Source organism: Gymnoscopelus braueri, assembly GCF_963280865.1.
Source record: "Gymnoscopelus braueri genome assembly, chromosome: 10".
NCBI classification, from domain to species: Eukaryota; Metazoa; Chordata; class Actinopteri; order Myctophiformes; family Myctophidae; genus Gymnoscopelus; species Gymnoscopelus braueri.
The window spans coordinates 51,393,419-51,414,220 of NC_137611.1; the positions used below are offsets into that span (position 1 = coordinate 51,393,419).

The 20,802-nt window shown below is 43.9% G+C and overlaps 1 protein-coding gene across 1 annotated transcript in view; it reads right to left on the minus strand.

Annotated features, from left to right (window-relative positions):
* The window catches only part of LOC308093675 (extracellular calcium-sensing receptor-like), a gene marked incomplete at both ends in the record, with an annotated part of 82,100 nt that overhangs the window by 24,282 nt on the left and 37,016 nt on the right, over positions 1-20,802 (minus strand). The window lies entirely within an intron of this gene.

The following is a 20,802-nucleotide window of genomic DNA, read 5'->3' on the forward strand; positions in this document are numbered from 1 at the left end:
ATGAGTGACTGACTATCGTAAACGATACAGAGCCACCTCCCTGACAATATTGCCAGGACAATTTGTTTATTTTTGGACCACAATTCTTACATGCGGCGATTCTAAGATGACGCAATGTTATTCTCCGTAGAGAAATTACTTCCGTGAACCAGGGGATGAACAAGTGACGTCAGGACTTCGGTACTCTATTGTCACTGTCGGGTGGAAAACTCTTCTGTCCAAAACGGTTACTTTTCACAAAATGGGGGATCTTGTTAATACTTTTCATTGGTTCAATATTCATACAACCCACAAAAACACTTTAACCTTTATACTTTTACATTTTTCAAAAATACCAAACATAGCAGATCTACAAGATCACAACGTTTCGTATCGTGTCAGGTTGTAAGCTTGTAGATCGGCTATTTTCGGTACTTTTGTGTGACACTGTAGTATGACAAAGAAGAGCATTTATACGAAAAAGTGTTCTGCTCGACAGCAACGATTATGTTCTATATCTTTTAAGGTGTAAAAAAGACGAAATGCATTATTTGTCATATTTTAGATTAGTAAATAACAAAGTGACCAAAATTATAGGCATAAAATATGTCATGGTAAAAGGGGGTTCAAATAGGAAACTTACCTGGGGCACTCTGTATAAACCTAATATTCTAGCAATAGCAATAGAACTTGTTGAGGAATATGCACCCACAATTCCTAGCACTGGAGGGGAGCCAACACATCTTTCATGCAATTGAAAATGATCCTCTCTCCCAGTGACCAATGACAATGTTGCACGGAATGCAACTCCAAGCGTCACACAGGTATCATAGATACTATATCCCAGAGTCACATTGGGTAGTAGGCTTCTGTTTCTGTTGATCTCATTAATGGCAAAGGCCATGGTCTGTGCACACCTGAAGCCATCAATGTCAAATCTAACACACAGAACTTGTCTGTAACTTTGAATATTAATATTGTGGTAGAAATCTACATCAACTAATCCTCTGGTGCTAAAACAAGTTACCTATTGTCTTGCTTCCTATTGTATTTGTGATACTCACCTATAGCAAGTGGGCTCCTGTTGTTTGGAGGTGAAAGACAACTCAGGGAAGACAGAATAGAAGTGGATATAAAACAAGCCACCCAGAATAAAGTCTCCAGCCTTATAAATTCTGTTCAGATTGAACTGTTCCTGTAACTCACAAGAAGAGGAAGGTGAGGAAGACAAAGCAGAGGAAGAGAACAATATCAAGGTCAAGTACATGTATGAAAGCAGGTGTGTGTCAACAGAAGCCCTCATGACTGTCCTCCTCTGTCTAACACCCTCCCCCCTTTCTAAATCTATTGTCCAGTTGCTGGATTTTATACACAGTGCCGTGTCATCCCCTGTGTCACCTTATGCCACTACGTAATCATTCACACCAGAGGCAGTAGAGGCAGGGCTTAACATACACTAGCAATCCTTTCATATAAAACATTATGTTGTGTGTGCCACTATATATATATATATATATATATATATATATATATATATATATATATATATATATATATATATATATGGGTGATTCATCAACTTCGGGAGTTTATTTTTTTCTTTTTCTGAAAGACTTATTATTTTATTTATTAGGGCTAGGTTGTAACAGATCCACCTTACAGCCACCTCACAGTGTGAGAGAGAGTATTGTGTGAAAGTAGGGCAAAGTCGCTTATGATTTTCAGACATGGCAACGCTGTGGTGAAAAGTAAGGCAAATGCGCATATAATCAGAGGACATGGCAACGCTGGGTGTCCTGTGCTCCCCTCTTTCCGCGGACCCCCTTGGAGTCTTGGGACACCCATAACTGCAGAGGCACTCCGCGCATGGGCAGTTCTGCAAATTGTATTATAGGATAATAATAATAGAAATTGTAAAATTCTTTAAAAATGTACTTTACATAATAACTTAAAAAGGCATATTTGTCTCCGTCAGGCCGAAAGGCATGGCGAGAGAGTATGTCTTGCCCCCTGTCCGTCCGTGCGTGTGTCCGTCCGTCCGTCCGTCCGTCCGTCCGTCCTTCTGTCTGCGACCAGCTAATCTCCGCCACCGTTGGCCCGGTCGCTGTGAAACTGCGCACACACACTCCCTGGATGCCACAACAGAACATCTGCCCCACATTTTTCAGATCAGCCTGTCATAGCGCCACCATGAGGCCGACTTTTGCAAACCAATTTCTTTTTATATTACTCCTATAGATTTTGTCCAAAAAACACACAAATTGCTACACAGTATCTCTATAGTCATGTGATCAACACGGATCCTTCAGATTTTCCATATTCCATCCTGATTGGCTAAGATTGGCTTTCAAAGTTTGCAGGATTGGTTAGTTTTTAACAAAATGCCTCAAATCATGAATGCAGCATGCGATTTCCGTCAAATTTTCCACATAGATTCCCACTTGGCCCAGGAAGAAATGCCACTTGAAAACTTTCAAATCAGCCTCATGGTGGCCTATAACAGGACGATTCACATTTTTACCTATAACTGCACCGATCTGCGTGAGACTTTGCACGCACACTCCCTAGAGGCCAAGGAAAAACCTTTGCCCTGCATTTTTCACATATCGATGGCCAAAATGCAAAACCTCCTATCTGAAAAATTAACATTGTTGGGAAAATGAAAAAGAAAACTACAAAATGTTGTATCTTTTTTGCACAATGCTATTTTTTTATGATACCCATCACATAATTCACCGTTTCTGGATTTCTGGATTATATTACAATATTATATGTTAATTACACTGATCTCATATTGCAAATGCAGATAGGAGGTTTTTCCCCACTTTTCCTGGATAATTCTGCAGATAGGAGCTTTTGCACTGTGATGTTAAGTGATTGCATAACTAAATAATGATAAATAGTACAGGCTGTAAATACATACATATACAGCTGCAAACAGTTGCATCAGTGGTGTGGTCTAGGTTTGTTTTCTGAGGTATACAATAATCATTCCCTGCACGAGATGCGTGTGGTCGTGGGTATACGCTAGGTCATTTTCAATGGTATGAAATGGTTAGTAGACTGTATACGCTTTTTTCCAAAAACAACAACAATTAGGTGGACTACAAAACAACTGGCCCAGGCACCCCTCGACATAATCCCCCCTATACCCTCAACTCCACCACCTGAAATACCCCTCCACTCCCACAACCCCCATTCCCCCCAACCAGCACAACACACCCCCCAAACCCCACCCATTAGGTGGACTACAAAACAACTGGCCCAGGCACCCCTCGACATAATCCCCCCTATACCTTCAACTCCACCACCTGAAATACCCCCCACTCCCACAACCCCCATTCCCCCCAACCAGCACAACACACCCCCCAAACCCCACCCACCCAAACCCTCATGCCCTCCAACTCCCCTAACTCATACAACTGGATCACCAACCTTGTGTCCGGTGTGGATAGTGGAATAGTATGTAAGATCATTGAATGTCTTAAAGAGCCTATAAGCAAGGAGGAAAGACGGATGCCTTGACCCTAGAATCACCACAGCCAGGGAGGAGATGAGAGCAGCACACAGGGACTTTGTCGCTGACCAAAAAGGAGAGGGTCTGAGGGAGGAATATAAGCGGAGGAAGGAGGAGCTATATCAAGTGTATGCAACTGGAACAACGGGAGCTGACCCAAAAGATCAGGGACATTAAAGAGGTGCATGTTAACCAGAAACATGGTTAACATGCACCTCTCAGACTTCCAAGATCTGGGGAGAAAGCGCAGAGGAACGAGTTGAAACATGGTACCAGCACTTCAAAACACTCCTAGGAAATCCTCCTTCAACCGAAGAAGAGGATGATCCGATGCTCCTGTCTTCCATGACCTTCCCAAACCAGACGGTTCACCATGGATGAGTACCAGAGGGCCAAGGCTACTATCAAATGAGGCAAGAGCTGCGGGGAAGATGGAGTGACAGCAGAGGTTCTGATGTATGTGCCCATAGACGAGGTGGTGTTGGATTTTATCAAGCACACACGTCTAGCAAGCTGCCGAAGCTGTGGAGCAAAATGATCATCGATCCAGTACCAAAGTCAGGCGAACTCACCAAGGCATTAGCCTGAGCTCACAAGCTGCCAAGACGGCTAACACGAAGATCCTCAACCATCTTAGACCCATCTTAGACCCTGTAATGAGAAACTCAGGCAGATACTGGTGCTGAGGAAGATTCTGGAAGGAGTAAGGAGCGGAATCTTTCAGTGGTGATCACCTTCATGACTTCCAAAAGGCTTTTGGCACCATCCACCGGGGGAATCTGATGAACATTCTCTGGGCCTATGGAGTTCCTGAGAAGATGGTTCAGATGATGGAGACAAGCTACTCGAGGCAGTCCAGGACTTCTAATAACCTGGGCCTGGACTGCTTCAATGGAACAGGACCTGAAGGTCCAGTGGGCACTTGACTGGAATGCCTTGCATGGGATGAGGAGAGTGCACATCAGACATGGGAGAAGACCTCAAGAGGCGGCTGTTCGTATAGCTACAGTGGAGTCAGTACTGCTGTATGGGGCTGAGACATGGACCGTCACAGCACAACAGGAAAGGGCCTTGGATGGAGACTACACAAGAATGCTATGAATGGCACTAGGAGTCACATGGACGGACCACATCAGAAATGTGGTCCTCTACAGGAACCTACCATGGGTCACAGACAAAGTCAGAGAGAGAAGGATGAGGCAGGGCACTGCGTCAGGGACCCATAACTAGTGGCAAGCAAACTAACACTATGAGAGCCAACCCAGGGCAAAGCCAGGAGAGACAAGAAGTGCACCACCTACGTAGATGCACTTCGGCGTAACAGCTTAGCCAACAATACTGTAGAGCTCAAGACCCTGATGCTAGATAGGAGAGTGTGGAGGGCAGCGATTCAGGAGTCCCAAGTTGGTGTTGGCTAGACCACACTCACACATCGCAAAGACCCTATTCTATATGATCCGGCCTAACTGACCCATGCCCCCCTCAACATAATCCCCCCCATACCCTCTACCCCCAACTCCACCACCTGCAATACTCCCCCACTCCCACAACCCCCCCCCCCCAACTGCTTGTCCACACCTCTCCACCTCCATAACTCAAAACCCCATCCCACTTCAGGGGTCCCGAGTTGGTGTTGGCTAGACCACACTCTCGCATCGCAAAGACCCTATCCTGTGTGATCCGGCCTAACTGGCCTATGCCCACCTCAACATAATCCCCCCCATACCCTATACCCCCCAACTGCAATACTCCCCCACTCCCACAACCCCCCCCCCCCCCCCAACTGCCAGCCCACACCTCTCCACCTCCCTAACTCAAAACCCCATCCCACTTCAGTAGTCCTGAGTTGGTGTTGGCTAGACCACACTTTCGCATCACAAAGACCCTATCCTGTATGATCCGGCCTAACTGGCCTATGCCCCCCTCAACATAATCCCCACCATACCCTCTACCCCCCCAACTCCACCACCTGCAATACTCCCCCACTCCCACAACCCCCACCCCCCCAACTGCAAGCCCACACCTCTCCACCTCCCTAACTCAAAACCCCATCCCACTTCAGGAGTCCTGAGTTGGTGTTGGCTAGACCACACTTTCGCATCACAAAGACCCTATCCTGTATGATCCGGCCTAACTGGCCTATGCCCCCCTCAACATAATCCCCCCCAACTCCACCACCTGCAATACTCCCCCACTCCCACAAACCCCATACCGCCCAACTGCCAGCCCACACCTCACAACCCCCATAACTCAAAACCCCATCCCACCCCATACCCTCATACCCCCAAATCCCACCCAACCCATTACCCCCACTCCCAGAACCCCCGGTCCCCATGCCCCCAACCAGCACACCACAACCCCCAAACTCCACCCACCCAAACCCTCATGCACCCCCCACCCCATACCCCCCCAACCACCACCCACACCTCCCACACCCTATAACTCCAAACCCCATACCACCCCCATACCCTCATACCCCCCAACCGACACACCACAATATTTTCACAGGGTTGTTGGCTGCCACGGTGTTCACGTGTGATTTTGATCTGCAATTAATAAAAAATCACGAAAATGACGTTCACATTTAAGCAGCAATGACAACCTCTAACCACAGGTTCAAAATGTTCAATGCCAAAACCTCCTATCTATACCTAAAAATGACCTCCTATCTACATAGATGCACATAGGAGGTTTTTACCTAGAAATAGTTAGGCTTACAAACAAACATATTTTTTGTTAAATAATGCTTTTTTTATGCTCATTTTGAGATCAAGACATTCTACAGTACTGTATCAAGTATTACCATTAATTTTTTTTATCAACTCACACTCTTGGTGTGATAAAAGTGTCACCACCTGACACTAATCATTAGCAATCAACAAGGCAATGCAATTAACTTGACAGAGTTACTAACAAATACTTAACTAGAAAGGGGGGAAGACACTTTTTTATTTTGAAAATAATAGATGACTACAAACTGAAAGACATTTAGACGGTCTACATAACATAGAGTTCCCAAGTTTCAGCTCTGTCTGCTGCTCAACTAGTTCTGGTGCAGATAAGAGGCTTTGCGCTTCAACATTTTAGCACTAATTGGCACTGAACAAGATAGGAGGTTTTAGTCAAATGACTTTTTCTGACAAAATGAGGGGCGGGACTATCTTGCAGACAGACTGAGCATGTGCAGCATAGCCTATAGTCCTCATCCACAGTGAAATCCGAAAATCATGAAATTTGCACATAGGAGGTTTTGCATTTTGGCCATCGATATGCCTTTTACAGCGCCACCAGGAGGCTGACTTTTGTAAAACATTTTTTTCCTCTTAATGCTTCAGATTCTGTCCAATAATTACGCAAATCGGTACACAATATCTCTATAGTTATGTGAACAAGATGGATGTGTCCGATATTTCCTATTCCATCCTACTTGGCACAAATTGGCTTCCAAAGTTCATGCAGGATAGGTCCGTTTTGAACAAAATTCCTCAAATCAGGAACGCAGTGTGAGATTTCTATGAAATTTTGCATGCGCTTTCCCACTTGGCCGAGGAACAAATGCCACCCTTTTCACATTGGCCTGTTATAGCGCCACCACCATGTCTAATTTTGTCCCTGAGCAAGACTCTTAACCCCTAATTGCTCACAGGCCCTCATTGGAAACAAGCCCGCAAGGACTTTCATGAACGTCCTGTTAAAAGGAATTATCCTTATCCTCCGAGGAGCACTTTATCTAGTTCAATTTCATATTGTTTATTTATGTGCAATTTGAATATATATCACTGTCCCTCATGCATCTGTCATTACCATCACACCAAACATCTTAGAGAACAATAACGTGTTTTTTTCCCCCCCAAACAACAACTGTAGTTGCCATGGCAATTTGAAGTATCAGAGTCACATGACCAGATATGCCAGGAGCATGACTTCCTGATGTTTATAAATGTAAGTACCGTAAATTCCGGACTATAACCATTTTTCGACCCTGCGGCTTATATAACGGTGCGGCTTATCTATGGATTTTTACAGCTAACGGCCACTAGGGGACCTCCTAAATCTATGGATTTTACACCCGCGGCTTATAGTCCAGTGCGGCTTATATGTAATCATTCAATTTAGCTGCTGCAGCTCATATTCAGGTGCGGCTTATAGTGCGAAAATTACGGTAATTTAAAGGTTAATATGACCAGATCTGAGAGTATGTTTATTAGCCGTCATTACCAAACAAGTTACTATTTTGAGTATTGTAGTTCAAAAATAAGAAATGTTACTTTATTTATTTTTATCCCACGATTTTGTAACCCAATTTTTTACACCAGTGCCAATTGTCTATGTAATCCTGGGCACTACCTTCCCTCTGTCAACCTAGGGAGGCCAGGGCCGAGCTCATGCCTCCTTCAATGCATGAGAGCCTACTGACCTTCTTGTCACCTGACAGAGGAGAGTTTCCCTGGTTGGACGTAGCGCGTGGAAGGAACGCGTTATTCCAACCAGTTCCTTTCCCCTCCATCAGGCGCCCCGGCTGGCCAGGGGGAGGCAGTATAGTGACCAGGATTACTGCATGTTTTTGTGAGGGTATCTACCCTAGGGAACACGGGGAGAACATGCAAACTCCACACAGAGAGGCCCTTTCGCCAACCCCACCTAGGGTATGGGCACTGATGACGCGGAGGAGAGAACACGCCCCCAGCGCCCACAGCATCCCCTGCGGGAATCGAACCCAGGACCTTCTAGCTGTGAGGCGACAGCGCTACGGACTGCACCACCGTGCCCCTTATTTAAATTTTTTCAATGTGCATTGTATGCTAGCTAACCAGTTAGCTTAGCAAGGCTAAGACCTAGCCATCTTTTCCTCCAAAAAGTGAAAACTGTCATTACCATCACATAAACCAGCAGCAATGGTAGGGTCACCGTCCTCTTTTACCCGGACATGTCCTCTTTTGGGGGGCTGTCCAGCCTGTCCGTTTTTTTTTTTTTAAATAAAATCCTTCAAATGTCCGGGGTTTTGAGAGTTTGGGTATCGTGTACTGTATCTGTGTATCAGTATGGGGGGGACGTATCTTAGCAACAATGAAAGCGCTAACTCTCATTGGTCGTGTCATGAGTAAAATAGCCAATGAGCTGATGAGTGGTTATGCGGTTGAAGAGTCCGGCGGCAATTTAGATTTAGACATCTAAACATAATATACTGTGCGTCTGGAAAAGAGAATCTGGTTGGATTTCTACATGGAGCTCTACAGTATTAAACAAACATTGTCATATTGTATGCCAAATGGTTCAAACAAGGGACAAGTCTTACTTTATTCCATAGTATGTGTTTGATACAGTAGAGTCAAAGTGTCTGTCAGAGCCATAGTGATGTATAAATATTGCACCACTCCTGCCATACTTATTTGACTTATTACTCATACTAAGAGATGCATTTCAAATGTACTTTTTTACTAACACACAAATGTTTATTTCTTGAACAAATTACAGTGACAAAGATTGCATATGTTGCATATGTTTGTTATCTGTATTCAGAAATACAGTTTATAAATACAGTAACTAATTTAAGAACGTTTTGGTAACAAAGAAATATTCAACTAATGTAGATTTACATTTTGTCAGCAATACAATTATGAAAACAATATTAGCAATTAACTTGTAAATGAGTTAATGTGAGGAGTTTACATTATTAATGTCTGCTTTCTGTCACACTGAAAATGAGTTCATGGCATTGCTACACTATGCATCATGAAGTCAATGGTGTTTTCCTTGCACGGAATAATCCACTTAATGGGAAACAAGGCCATGGAAGGATGAGCAGCAAGGGACATGGGACATGGTGTTTCAACAAAAACACAGAAGGATGAGCTTTGACTTTGACCAGCAGTTATAAACACTCTATAGAGCAGCGTTTCCCAACCACGGCAGGCGGACCTTTTTCCTCGCACATATAAATGCAAATGTGTGGCTTTGTCTTCATGGGGCCATCACCTGTACTCGCCTGGCAGGTGAAAGTGGGTCGGAACGGGCCGATACGGCGGACCTGAACGTCATACCGGCGAAGAGGGGCTGTCCTGTCTCAAAAGCCCATGTTATAACCTGCCATGATGAATGTCCAACAATAAAAAACATGTACTAGTGTTAGATTTCTTATAAAGTGCTTCTAAATCGCTCCAGGGTGTTAGTGTGAACGTAATCCGTGTAGTTACGTTGTAAAACATTAAAGAACAGGGGACACTGTCGCGCTTTTCTTTACAGTCCTTTGGTCAAGGTTGACTGCAGGTGCAGTGGTCTCAAAAACATAAAGGTAAACTGGCAGAAGGAGACAGACTGTTGATGACGGCGGTACGTGTGGAGAGATTTAACGAGACGCACCAGCAGCTGAAGTTTACTACCCGCCAGCTTCTGATTCTGAGCCTGGGTTGACCGCGACGGGATGAGTGGGGGACGGGGGACGGGACGAGACACGCAATAACCCCACATTTGCAAGACCACTTTGGTAGAGATTTGGGTTGACCTTGCCATCATGATGTAACTCCAAAGGTGGACAAGAAATAAAAAATAATTTCTCCATTGACTAGAAATTGATCATTTAAAATTACAAAGAGGCTCCTTTAAACCCGTAACTAATAATGTATATATATCTTGAAATATATTTATATATATATATATATATATATATATATATATATATATATATATATATATATATATATATATATATATATATATATATATATATATATGTATGTATGTGTTAGACATTTTTTATAATATAGGAAAAAAATTGTAATATATTATCAAACATCTAACAACAATATGAACTATAGTGTTAACTATAACAGAGTGACAATTACATATCACATGAGTCATTGTGAAACAATTATGATTATGATTCATGGTCACACACTATTTCAGTAATATAATTAATTTGATTATATCTTATTGTATTTATTTCATTTTATTTGAATGCAGGGTCATTAAAATGAGTCCATATACAAACACATGTTTTGAATTAACTGTGGAAAAACTTGAAGAACAAGGCACTGGATTAAGTAAGCTTGGCTGTTAGCCTGCACCAGGCTAACTTCACAGCTAAATTGCCATGGTAACTAAGGTAGGCTTGCTTAAATTCTCTTTCGTGGAATCGGGTCATGGCTAAACTTAGCCAGGGTGAACTGGCTAAACTAATCTTCAAGATAATTCAGCTTTCTAGGAACCGATTCAGCCCTAATCCTGGCTAAATTAAGCCAGGATAGGGGTTAAAGCCAGGCTTTAGCTCTAATTCACCTTTTGAGGAACAGGCCCCTGGTCCTACAGTTTTTGCCAAGGTCAGAATTCAAGATGAGCTGAGCAGTTTTCTCTGTTTGTTGGATAACGACATGTTGGAGACTATCAGAGACTGCACAGTTAAGATGGCCCGCAGTGACGAAAATAATCAAGATTGGGATTTGTCTGTGACGGAACTGAAAGCATTCATCAGCGTGTTTTTTTTTCGTGCCATGCTCACCTCTGGCTATCCCCTGAACAAACTGTGGGCCACCGATTATGGTAATACACTTGTAAAGGGAACCATGGCTCGTGATCGGTTCAAATCAATCATGCGCTACCTGCGTTTTGATGACAAGGACACCAGGGCTGCCTGCAAAGAAACAGACAAGTTTGCGGCAATGAGTGATGTCTGGAATCAGTTCACAGATAACTGTCAGGCTTGCTACGTACCTGGAGTCAACATCACAGTGGACGAACAGCTCTTCCCCTCAAAGGCAAGATGTGGCTTCACGCAATACATGGCCAATAAACCAGACAAGTTTGGAATTAAGTTTTGGATTGCAGCTGACCTGAAAACCAAATATTTCCTAAATGGATTTCCCTACCTGGGAAAAGGCCAGTAGGCCTACCGCAGCAGGTAATTTAATGTTCTTTTCATAAACATGTATTTAAAATGTCTGCATCCACAATATCTAGTAGCCTATACCTGTATTGTTATTATTGTGTAATAACCGTTATCCTCCCCCCTCTCTCTCCTTCTCATTTGCAGCGATGGCGTGCCTCTGTCTCAGGATGTCGTTCAAAGATTGGTCAGACCATTCCTCAACAAAGGACGAAACATCACAATGGACAACTTTTTCACTTCGATGAAGCTGGCACAGAGTCTTCTAGCATCGAATACGACGCTACTTGGGACTGTGAACAGACAGAGGCGCGAGTTGCCTCCAAGCGCACGGCAAAGCAAGGCACCACTAAGCAGCACCAGATTGATGAAAAGCTCAGATGTGACTCTGACCATCTACCAAAGCAAACCCCCAAAAAAACGTTTGCATCTTGAGCACCATGCACCCTACCATCGTGATTGGTACAGACCCCAAGAAAAAGCCAGAGTCTGTAACCGATTACAACAAGTCCAAGTGGGGAGTGGACATTTTGGATCAGATGGCACGCAACTACACAGTGAAAGTTGCCACCAGCCGCTGGCCAGTGGCTGTCTTTTACAACATGCTGGACCTGGCTGCCATCAATGCCTATGTGCTGTTCAAACAGTGCATGGGCAAACCACGGCTCACCAGGAGAGAGTTCCTAGAAGCGTTGGGATTACAGCTACGCAGGGAATACATGGTGGAAAGGGGCAGAGACCTGCCAGTACCACGCACACCTAGGCCCCAGCCGCGGCCCGCACTGCAGGTAATTTAATCATGTTTTTATAATCATGTAGTCACTAGTCCAAATGTCCAATACATCCACAAGATCTAATAGCATATTTATTGTGCATTACAAATCATGTATTCACTCCCTCTCTCTTTCTTTCTCTCTCTCTCCCTCAGCCGACCACACCACGAGCTGCAAAGAGAGCCGGTACTCCAGGCACTCCACAGACACCTGACACAGACACCCCGACAAAGAAGAGAAGGCAGCAGTGTCAGCTGGACAGATGTGGTGGAAACAAAACCACAGAGGCCTGTCAGAAATGTGACAAAAGGGCGTGTGGAACATGCGCTGGCGCTTTCTTTATGACATGTTATAAGTGTCTCTAAATGTTTCACAAGAGAAAGAGAACATTTGTTGCGTTGAAGCTGCCACCCGGATAAATGTAGCAACAGAAACTAAATGCTTACATTCAATTTTTTTGCTTGTTTTTTATTTCACACTTGCTTTATATTCTGATGTAACCAGCATTGAAAAAAAATAAACGTTGTTGAATTAAGACACTTTGTTGCTGTTATTTCTAACCTTTGATTGCCTTTCTACAAAACCATATTTGATAGACATGTCTTTGAAATGATTGTAATACATATTTTATTTCATGGCCTTGGAATTGGAAATGTATACTTTAGCTCTCATATAATAATATCTATTGACAAACACACTGACACACAAATATTGATTGATTAATGTACTTTATTTAGTAAGACAAAAAAACAGAAAAACAGTACATGGAAGTAAAAATGAGACTCCCAGATACACAAATCACAAATCATGATGACATATAGGAGACAGACAGAAATACACACTACTGCTTCATGCCTCACTGTTTTCTCAGGGCACAACGCATGCAGTAACATTTTCATAGACCTGCCTGCTTATTTCTCTCGCAAAATTTGGCAACCCATTTTTCTCACGTTCACTGCAAAGCGTCAGAAAAAGATCAGATCTACAAGCATATAGCTTGTCACGCAGCAACTGTTCTGTGCTTGTAGATCAGATATTTTGTGCAGGTTTGGGTACATGTGGAAACATCGACGTGTTCACGTGTTGCGCTTGCGTCAGCGACGTGGAGACAGAGGCTGAATTCAGTGGTAGGCTATCCATGTTTCACTGAAGAGTTTAATGTGACGCTACAGATCGCGCTGTTTTACACGCTTTTTTAAATAAATATTTTACACACAGTATCTGCAGTTACCATTACAAGTTACAGTGGTTACCTGCTGACCTATACGCCCCAGTCTCTGAAAGGTACCTACCAGGACTCACCTCACCCTAGGTTGTGAAAGGTTGGGGGTGTGGCTATGCCTTGGAGGTGTGTCTTGCGCTGTAATACAGTAGGTGGACAGTAGGTGGCATAAGAGAGCTAAAATGTTTGCAGAGGAAAGAAATTACTCTAGATTACATTACATTAAGGTATATGTGTATTTATGAATTGATTAATTTAAGTAAATACATTGATTCATTAAAGTATATTACTCCTATACAGATACAAAGTATTGGCATCAAACTATGTGCTTAGTTCGTTTTCAAATAATTGTAGTGGAGTAAAATAACTTACTTTACACCACATCTAATTAGTATTATTAAAGATAGATTGTAACATCTACAAAGTACATCTTGTGCGCGCTGACAGACAGACAGACAGACAGACAGACAAACGTTGTATATATAGTAGGCCTATTGTTATTATTCATCCCGAATCAGTCGAATAGTCTAGTGGTTACAGCTCAAGTCCAGTCATTTTACGGCCCGGGTTTGAATCCCAGGCAATGAGCTTACAAATCTGCTTTTTGTTTTTGAAAGCTAGAAACTCGAACTTTGATCAATGATTTTATTATTAAACGTGTACTACATAGCCTACTGTTATTTGATTATTAATTATTTAGTCACATGGGAAGCCTAAAAATACACATGAGGACTCATACAGGGGGAAAAACACTTACTTGTTCCGTTTGTTGGTTTTGGTGAAACAAGTAATCTAAAAAGACACATGAGGACTCATACAGGGGAAAAGACAGTTACTTCTTCTAGACTAAAATGTTAGATAATAGCATTGCATCGCGACTCGTTGTGAGCTTGTAGATCTTTTTTTTTTCTTTAGCCTATTTAATAGCCGCGCTGAAATTGCATCTGAACAAATAGCCTGGCTTGATAGAACTCCCCCTCCCCCGCTCAAAGAAAGAGACACACGCCACACGGTGTAAGTGCACACACAGTAAGCACAGAAAGCTGGAAATTACTCAAGTAGGCCTACAGTACTTGAGTAAATTTACTTAGTTACTTTACACGGTGAAACCCCAAGCGTCCCTAACTTCTTTAATCAGAAGCTTAGCTTGAGGGTGCAATGAAAAAATGTTTTTGAGGGTGCAGTTAAAACTAAGAATAAAATAAGTGGTCAAATAAAATGTGCATTTGGCAATGCCATTGAATTGTTGATTGTTTACTTATTATATTTATATCCATAATAATTAATTAATTTATCCCTGTTCAGTAGCATTCGAGTTGACACGGTGAAACACTATACCACTTTACACACACAATCACATCTACTACGCACAAAAGATGCAAATGATCCCTACCCCCAAACTGTAACAATGACACATGACACTCCACGGTCTAAGCCAGGTGTGAATAGACTACTGTAACCTGCCTAGTGCCTTGGAGGAGAGAAAAGGAAGCTCTCATGTAGGCTAGAAACTATTTTCCCTGCCCCCAAAAGCGGATCGGCTATTTTCCCATTTCACAAGTTTTCACAAGGTTACAAAAAAATAGCAGATCTGGGCTAGGGAGTGCTTGTGTTTACAGTACGTTGTAAGACCGCATGGCTCATTTGCGTACTCGGAGAGAGAGAGAGAGAGAGAGAGAGAGAGAGAGAGAGAGAGAGAGAGAGAGAGAGAGAGAGAGAGAGAGAGAGGAGCTGTGTGATCAACAAACACAACAGATCTTCAAGCTGCAATGCTAATGGGAGAGACACATTGTTAGCTTGTAGATCTTGTTATGACCTGATGAGATCAGACATCCCCCTCCTCCACCCCACCCCCCTCCCCCACCTCGCCCTCCTGCAGAACCCCCAGACACACTAACAACACGAGAGTGGCTCGTTTCCGAGGTTCCCGAAAGCAGATCTTCTGTTTTGATATGGGGGGGGGATTCGACCAACCCCATGGCGACGCATTGTGAGCTTGTAGATCGGCTATTTTCAAATGAATGAGAAAATAAATATATATATTCAAAATGTACCTTGAGTAACGGGACATTCTGAGAGAGAGAGAGAGAGAGAGAGAGAGAGAGAGAGAGAGAGAGAGAGAGAGAGAGAGATCACTACCAGGTGCTTTTCAAAGCTTCGCTGTGCTTTTCAAATGTATAAAATATATAAAACATATTTTGAAAGTAGCAGATCTACAAGCTCACAATGCCTCCCCAAATGTAGCCTACTTTCTGTGTGTGTGTGTGTGTGTGTGTGTGTGTGTAGCGTGTGCTACAGTACCTCTGTTCCCACCACACGGCGGAACCACAACTTACTGCCGGACCCCCGGCAGTAACTCTAAGGACCTTCTAGGGGTCTCGGACCTCCTGTCGAAGACCCCTGATTTAAGTCATTCATTCTCTCTCTCTCTCTCTCTCTCTCTCTCTCTCTCTCTCTCTCTCTCATGCAGAATGTCAAGTTTCAGAAAATATATAAATAAATATTTATTATTATACGTTTGTACTTTGTGCTTTTTGCGGGGCTTTGGAATAGCGGCGCTGGCGTTGCATATAAGACAAACACACTTGGAATGGGGGGAAAAAAAGTCTTCCTCCCATTCTGTATGGAAGTGGTAGGTTTTCGGGTTATTTTTTGTCATGCACATTTTTTATAACGTTGTAATACTACTGACGTTTGTGCACAATGCAACATTTGAAAACAAAGCATGGTATTGGGGGGTTTGCCTGCTAAAGCCGTGAAGGGAGCTGACCGGCCCTTCTTGATGTTAACCTAACAAATCTCCCTTTTAAGAACATTTTATCAACGACACCCAATCAGTCTGGGCTACAAAAATCCCCAGTCTTATCTATAGGCAATACTACAGTAGCCTATGCTGAAAATAGCCCATCTGCAAACATTATTGGGGGAAGGGAAGGGCTTTCTTTGAGGGGGGGGTGCAAATTCAGCCCGGCCGATTTTGAGATTTTAAGTAGGCCTACATTTTCATGTGCATGCAACAGCATGGTTTATACAGGTAGCCTACATGGGTTAGACTTAGAGGGATGGGCAGAAACCGTGTATTTCCACATTCAACTGTTTATGGGTTTTTCTTTCAATGATCCAGGCGGTCTGAGGTGTGAATATAGGTCCGCCTGCTTGTGGTGGCTTGTGTGTCACAGATGCGATGCGCAGTGTTTGACAACATTAGTTGCTTGTTACTTTGTAGATTTTTATTATTATTACAAAACATACATTAACCACTTCAGCCTTGTATAAACGTTGGCTATTTAAAAATAGCAGAACTAAGCTCACAAGCTTGTAGATCTGCTATTTTCAAAAAAATGGGTCGCACAACTGACACAAAGAGATCCACATAAGTGCGTAGCGCCTCCCCGAACAAGACTTCATTCAGATTTCTCCGTAATTCACACAAGTATGTTTATAAATACCAAGTTGTGACAGTTAAGTTATATCACCAGGCACCAGCAGATCAAAGAATACAATTCGAAACGCAAGAGACAGATTTTGGCTGAATTAACTCGCTTTGCTCGCATGCTCCTTGGGTGGGATTCGAACGCGGGCCGTAAATTCACTGGACATCAGTGTTAACCTCTACACTAACTGGACTGTCTCAAAAAAATTAGGATATATACTACACAGCATGTGTGATGCGAGAAAAAATAATAATATATATTATATATATTACAGACAGACAGTCTGTCCGTCTGTCTGTCTGTCTGTCTGTCTGTCTGTCGGCAATGTGAGCTTGTAGATCTGCTACTTTTTATTTTATACACACACACACACACACACACACACACACACACACACACACACACACACACACACACACACACACACAGACGGATGCAATGCGCAGTGTTGGAAATTTTTAGTTAGGCTACTAGTTACTTTGCAGATTTTGATTATTATTACAAAACATACATTAACCACTTCAGTCTTATATAAACTTTATATAGCAGAACTAAGCTACATGTTGTAAGCTTGTAGATCTGCTATTTTCAATTTTAACATAACATGTGAAACTGGACTTTCTTTATAACGAGTACTTTAACTTTTTTAATTTTGATACCAAGCGCCACCTTGTGGCTGAACAGCCATATAAACTTTCTAATCCTTGCAATGGGAGGCGCTAAGATTCTGTGGGCGTCAACTTTTAAAGGTACGTTTAGGTACCTCTGAGGTCCAATAGGCGGCAATAGTCGGCCGTTTGAAGATCGCGCATGAACGAACAGATAACCACTGTAGCTTATAATGTTTCTGCCTGTCTGCAACAACCTATAATGTGAGCTCACTGAGAAGAGTGGAATTGAAATGTTAATAGGTATTTAAAAGACAATGGAATCCCCCGCAGCGCGGGGGAGAAGGTGTTGGGATCGTCTGAAGCCAGAGGGGGAGACACTGGCCAATAAAATAGAAGGAAACGATCGGTCATTATGACATTATCTCAGGCTGTGTGTGGGATGGCCTGATGGCTGTCGCGGAAGTGTTAAACATAGTTTACTGAGGTTACGTTTAGGAATACCAGGTGGGCGACTGTGTTTTGGGGCGAGTGTTTTGGTATCCGTCTGTAGTGGGCAACTGGGAGCTCCGTGTGTAGCCTGGTAAACCCCCCTCCCCGGCAAATCTCATTTGCATTTGATTTCAGGAAGGAGTCTGGTCTACAGGCCTGTATGGGCAATTTGGGAGCTGGGCTGGATTAGCACAGTTGACTGACAACCCCTTCAGCCAATCAACAGTTCATTTTCCCCATCCCCAGCCAAGTATGACGCAAGGGGACTTTTGAAGGGGCTATGCCGAAAATAGGTTGCTTTATTCGGATACATACGTGTCACTGCCCGCCACTGCCGGTTCTCTGAAATTTTATTTTTAAATAGGCATGTCATGATTAATTGACCACATATATGAAGTTAAACAACTAAATTCTATCCAAACGATATCTTATAAGTAAATTCCGTGCCTCAAAATAGAAGTTTGAGAGCTTTTTGAAGTTTTAAAACAGCGGAGAAAATAGCGCACAGAAAAGATGGCTGCCGCTCGTTTTTGGTCGGGTGCACTCAGGCTGGACTCGGTTCCATTCGGTTTCACTCAAACTCGCCACCTGATTGGCCAACCTTCGCTGTCAATGACAGAACATTGAGCGAGGACACTGATAGGGCTTTCCATGTTATGAGCTGAAGAGAAATGCCCATACAGGAGCTAGGGCGCATGCGCACGCAGCGACCAGCAGCGAGAGAGTAGTACGGTTTGTTGTTGTTTGTTGTGTGTTTTCTTTCGTTCTACGTCTTTTGTGTCCATGCTGACAACGGAGCCTGTGGTCTAAGTGCATCTTTGAGAGAACTTTCTGCCAACTTCCCCCCAGTGTGGCTCGTTTTTAGCCTAGATCTGGGGGACACGGTCGCCGACAGGAGATACAGAGACCTGCTAACGGCTAACGGCTAGCGGCTAAACTAGTCGGAGCTAGGCTAATAGAGGGAACTTTCTTCGTACAGAGCCTGAACTCTCTAGCCTTAGAGCAGGAACACTCCGTCGGATTGGACCTGACCTGGACAGAGCCTGTACTTTCTGGCCCGGGCTGTGGACCCTACTTTACTCTCTTTACTCGCCCCCCCAGCGGGGCTAGTTTAGCCGGCGGTCTGGGGACACGGTCGCCGACAAGAGATACAGAACCTTGCCAACCGCAAGCTGGTCGGAGTTAGGCGACAGAGGGAACTTTCTCTCCTTATAGAGCCTGAACTCTCTAACTTAGAGCAGGAACACTCTGGCTGACTTGGCTTGACTTGGCTTGGACAGAGCCTGTACTCTCTGGGCCTGACTGTGGACTTCACTTCACCCTATGGATCTACTCGCTCTGCTTTCGGCGTTGCTGGTGTTTCAGCTGACATGGAGCCTGGGACACTCACTACTGTCTCCCAATCGGCCAGCTCGAACCCAATACACCACAGAGCAGCTACTACTACTTCGCTGGAGCAACGCTCAGGAGCCACCCGCGGACCTGATTCGGCCGAACCCTGTGGAAGTACTGACACCCTGCGACCCTCCCGGAGCCCGTTGGACGGGAAAACGGGTCAGAAAGCGTGGGAGAAGAGGAGGCATTCGCCTGAGGAAGACACAGCCCCTTTCCCGCATCCCACTACCTTCCATCATCCTCTCCAACGCGCAGTCCCTCCGGAATAAAACCGATGAACTGCACGCTCTAATCCGCTGCAACCACGACTTCAGGGACTCCTGCATCCTAGCCTTCACGGAATCTTGGCTATCCGAACGTGACTTGGCCACCGATCTGGAGATCGATGGCTTTGGAACTCCTTTTCGTCTGGACCGGGACGCCTCAGTTACGGGCAAGTCAACTGGTGGGGGGGTATGTTTGTATGTTAATGAGCGTTGGTGCAGTGTTAAATCTGTCATTGTTAGGGAGAGTTTGTGTACCCCTGACGTTGAACTGCTCTCTGTCTCTCTGCGGCCAGCATATCTGCCGAGAGAGTTCCCACAGATATTTATTACAGTCGTTTATATACATCCAAAAGCTAATGAGGCTAGCGCCTGTGAGCAAATTCTCAGGGTTGTACAGAAACTAACTAATCTCCCCTGACGCACCAAATCTCATCCTTGGTGACATGAACCATGTGTCCTTGAAAAAGACTCTCAGAGACATCCACCAATACGTAAAACCTTAGACATGTGTTTTGGTAATGTCAAGGACACATACAAATCCGTACCCCTCCCGCCCCTGGGGGCCTCCGATCATAACTGTGTGCACCTTTTCCCTGTTTACCGCACTGCTCTAAAACGTGGTAAAGTGCAGAGCATCCGCATTAAGAACTGGAATGATAACAACGCCTGTGAGACCCTCCGGGGCCTCCTTGAGGACACAGACTGGGACATGTTCTCTGAGTCCTCTGCAGACATCAATGAACTGACGGATGTTGCTACTAGATGGTCGTTGTACTGTGAGAATATTGTTATTCCTGAGAAAACCATCAAAGTGTACCCAATCTCTAAACCATGGGTATCTAACTCCCTTAGATCTCTTCTGCAGAAGAAGAATAAGGCCTTCAAGGAGGGAAACACAGTAGAGCTCAGAAGTATACAAAAAGAAATCAAAAGAGAGGTATGGGCTAGTAAAAAGATTTAAAAGGACAAAATTGAGAGCCAACTTAGAGCAAATAACCTGGGCTCTGCCTGGGATGGTATGAAAACCATAACAGGGCTGAAAGAAAATGGCAGGATAAGGTCATACTAGCCAATTACAACTGTGGCCAGCAACTGGCTCAGAGCCTCAATGATTTCTATGTTAGATTCGACACCCATTTCAGTGGAAATCACTCTGAGATCAGGAATAGACTTCTGTCTGCCCCCCCCTCCAGATCTTTCTTTGACGAGCAGGATGTGATCAACTGTTTAAAAAAAT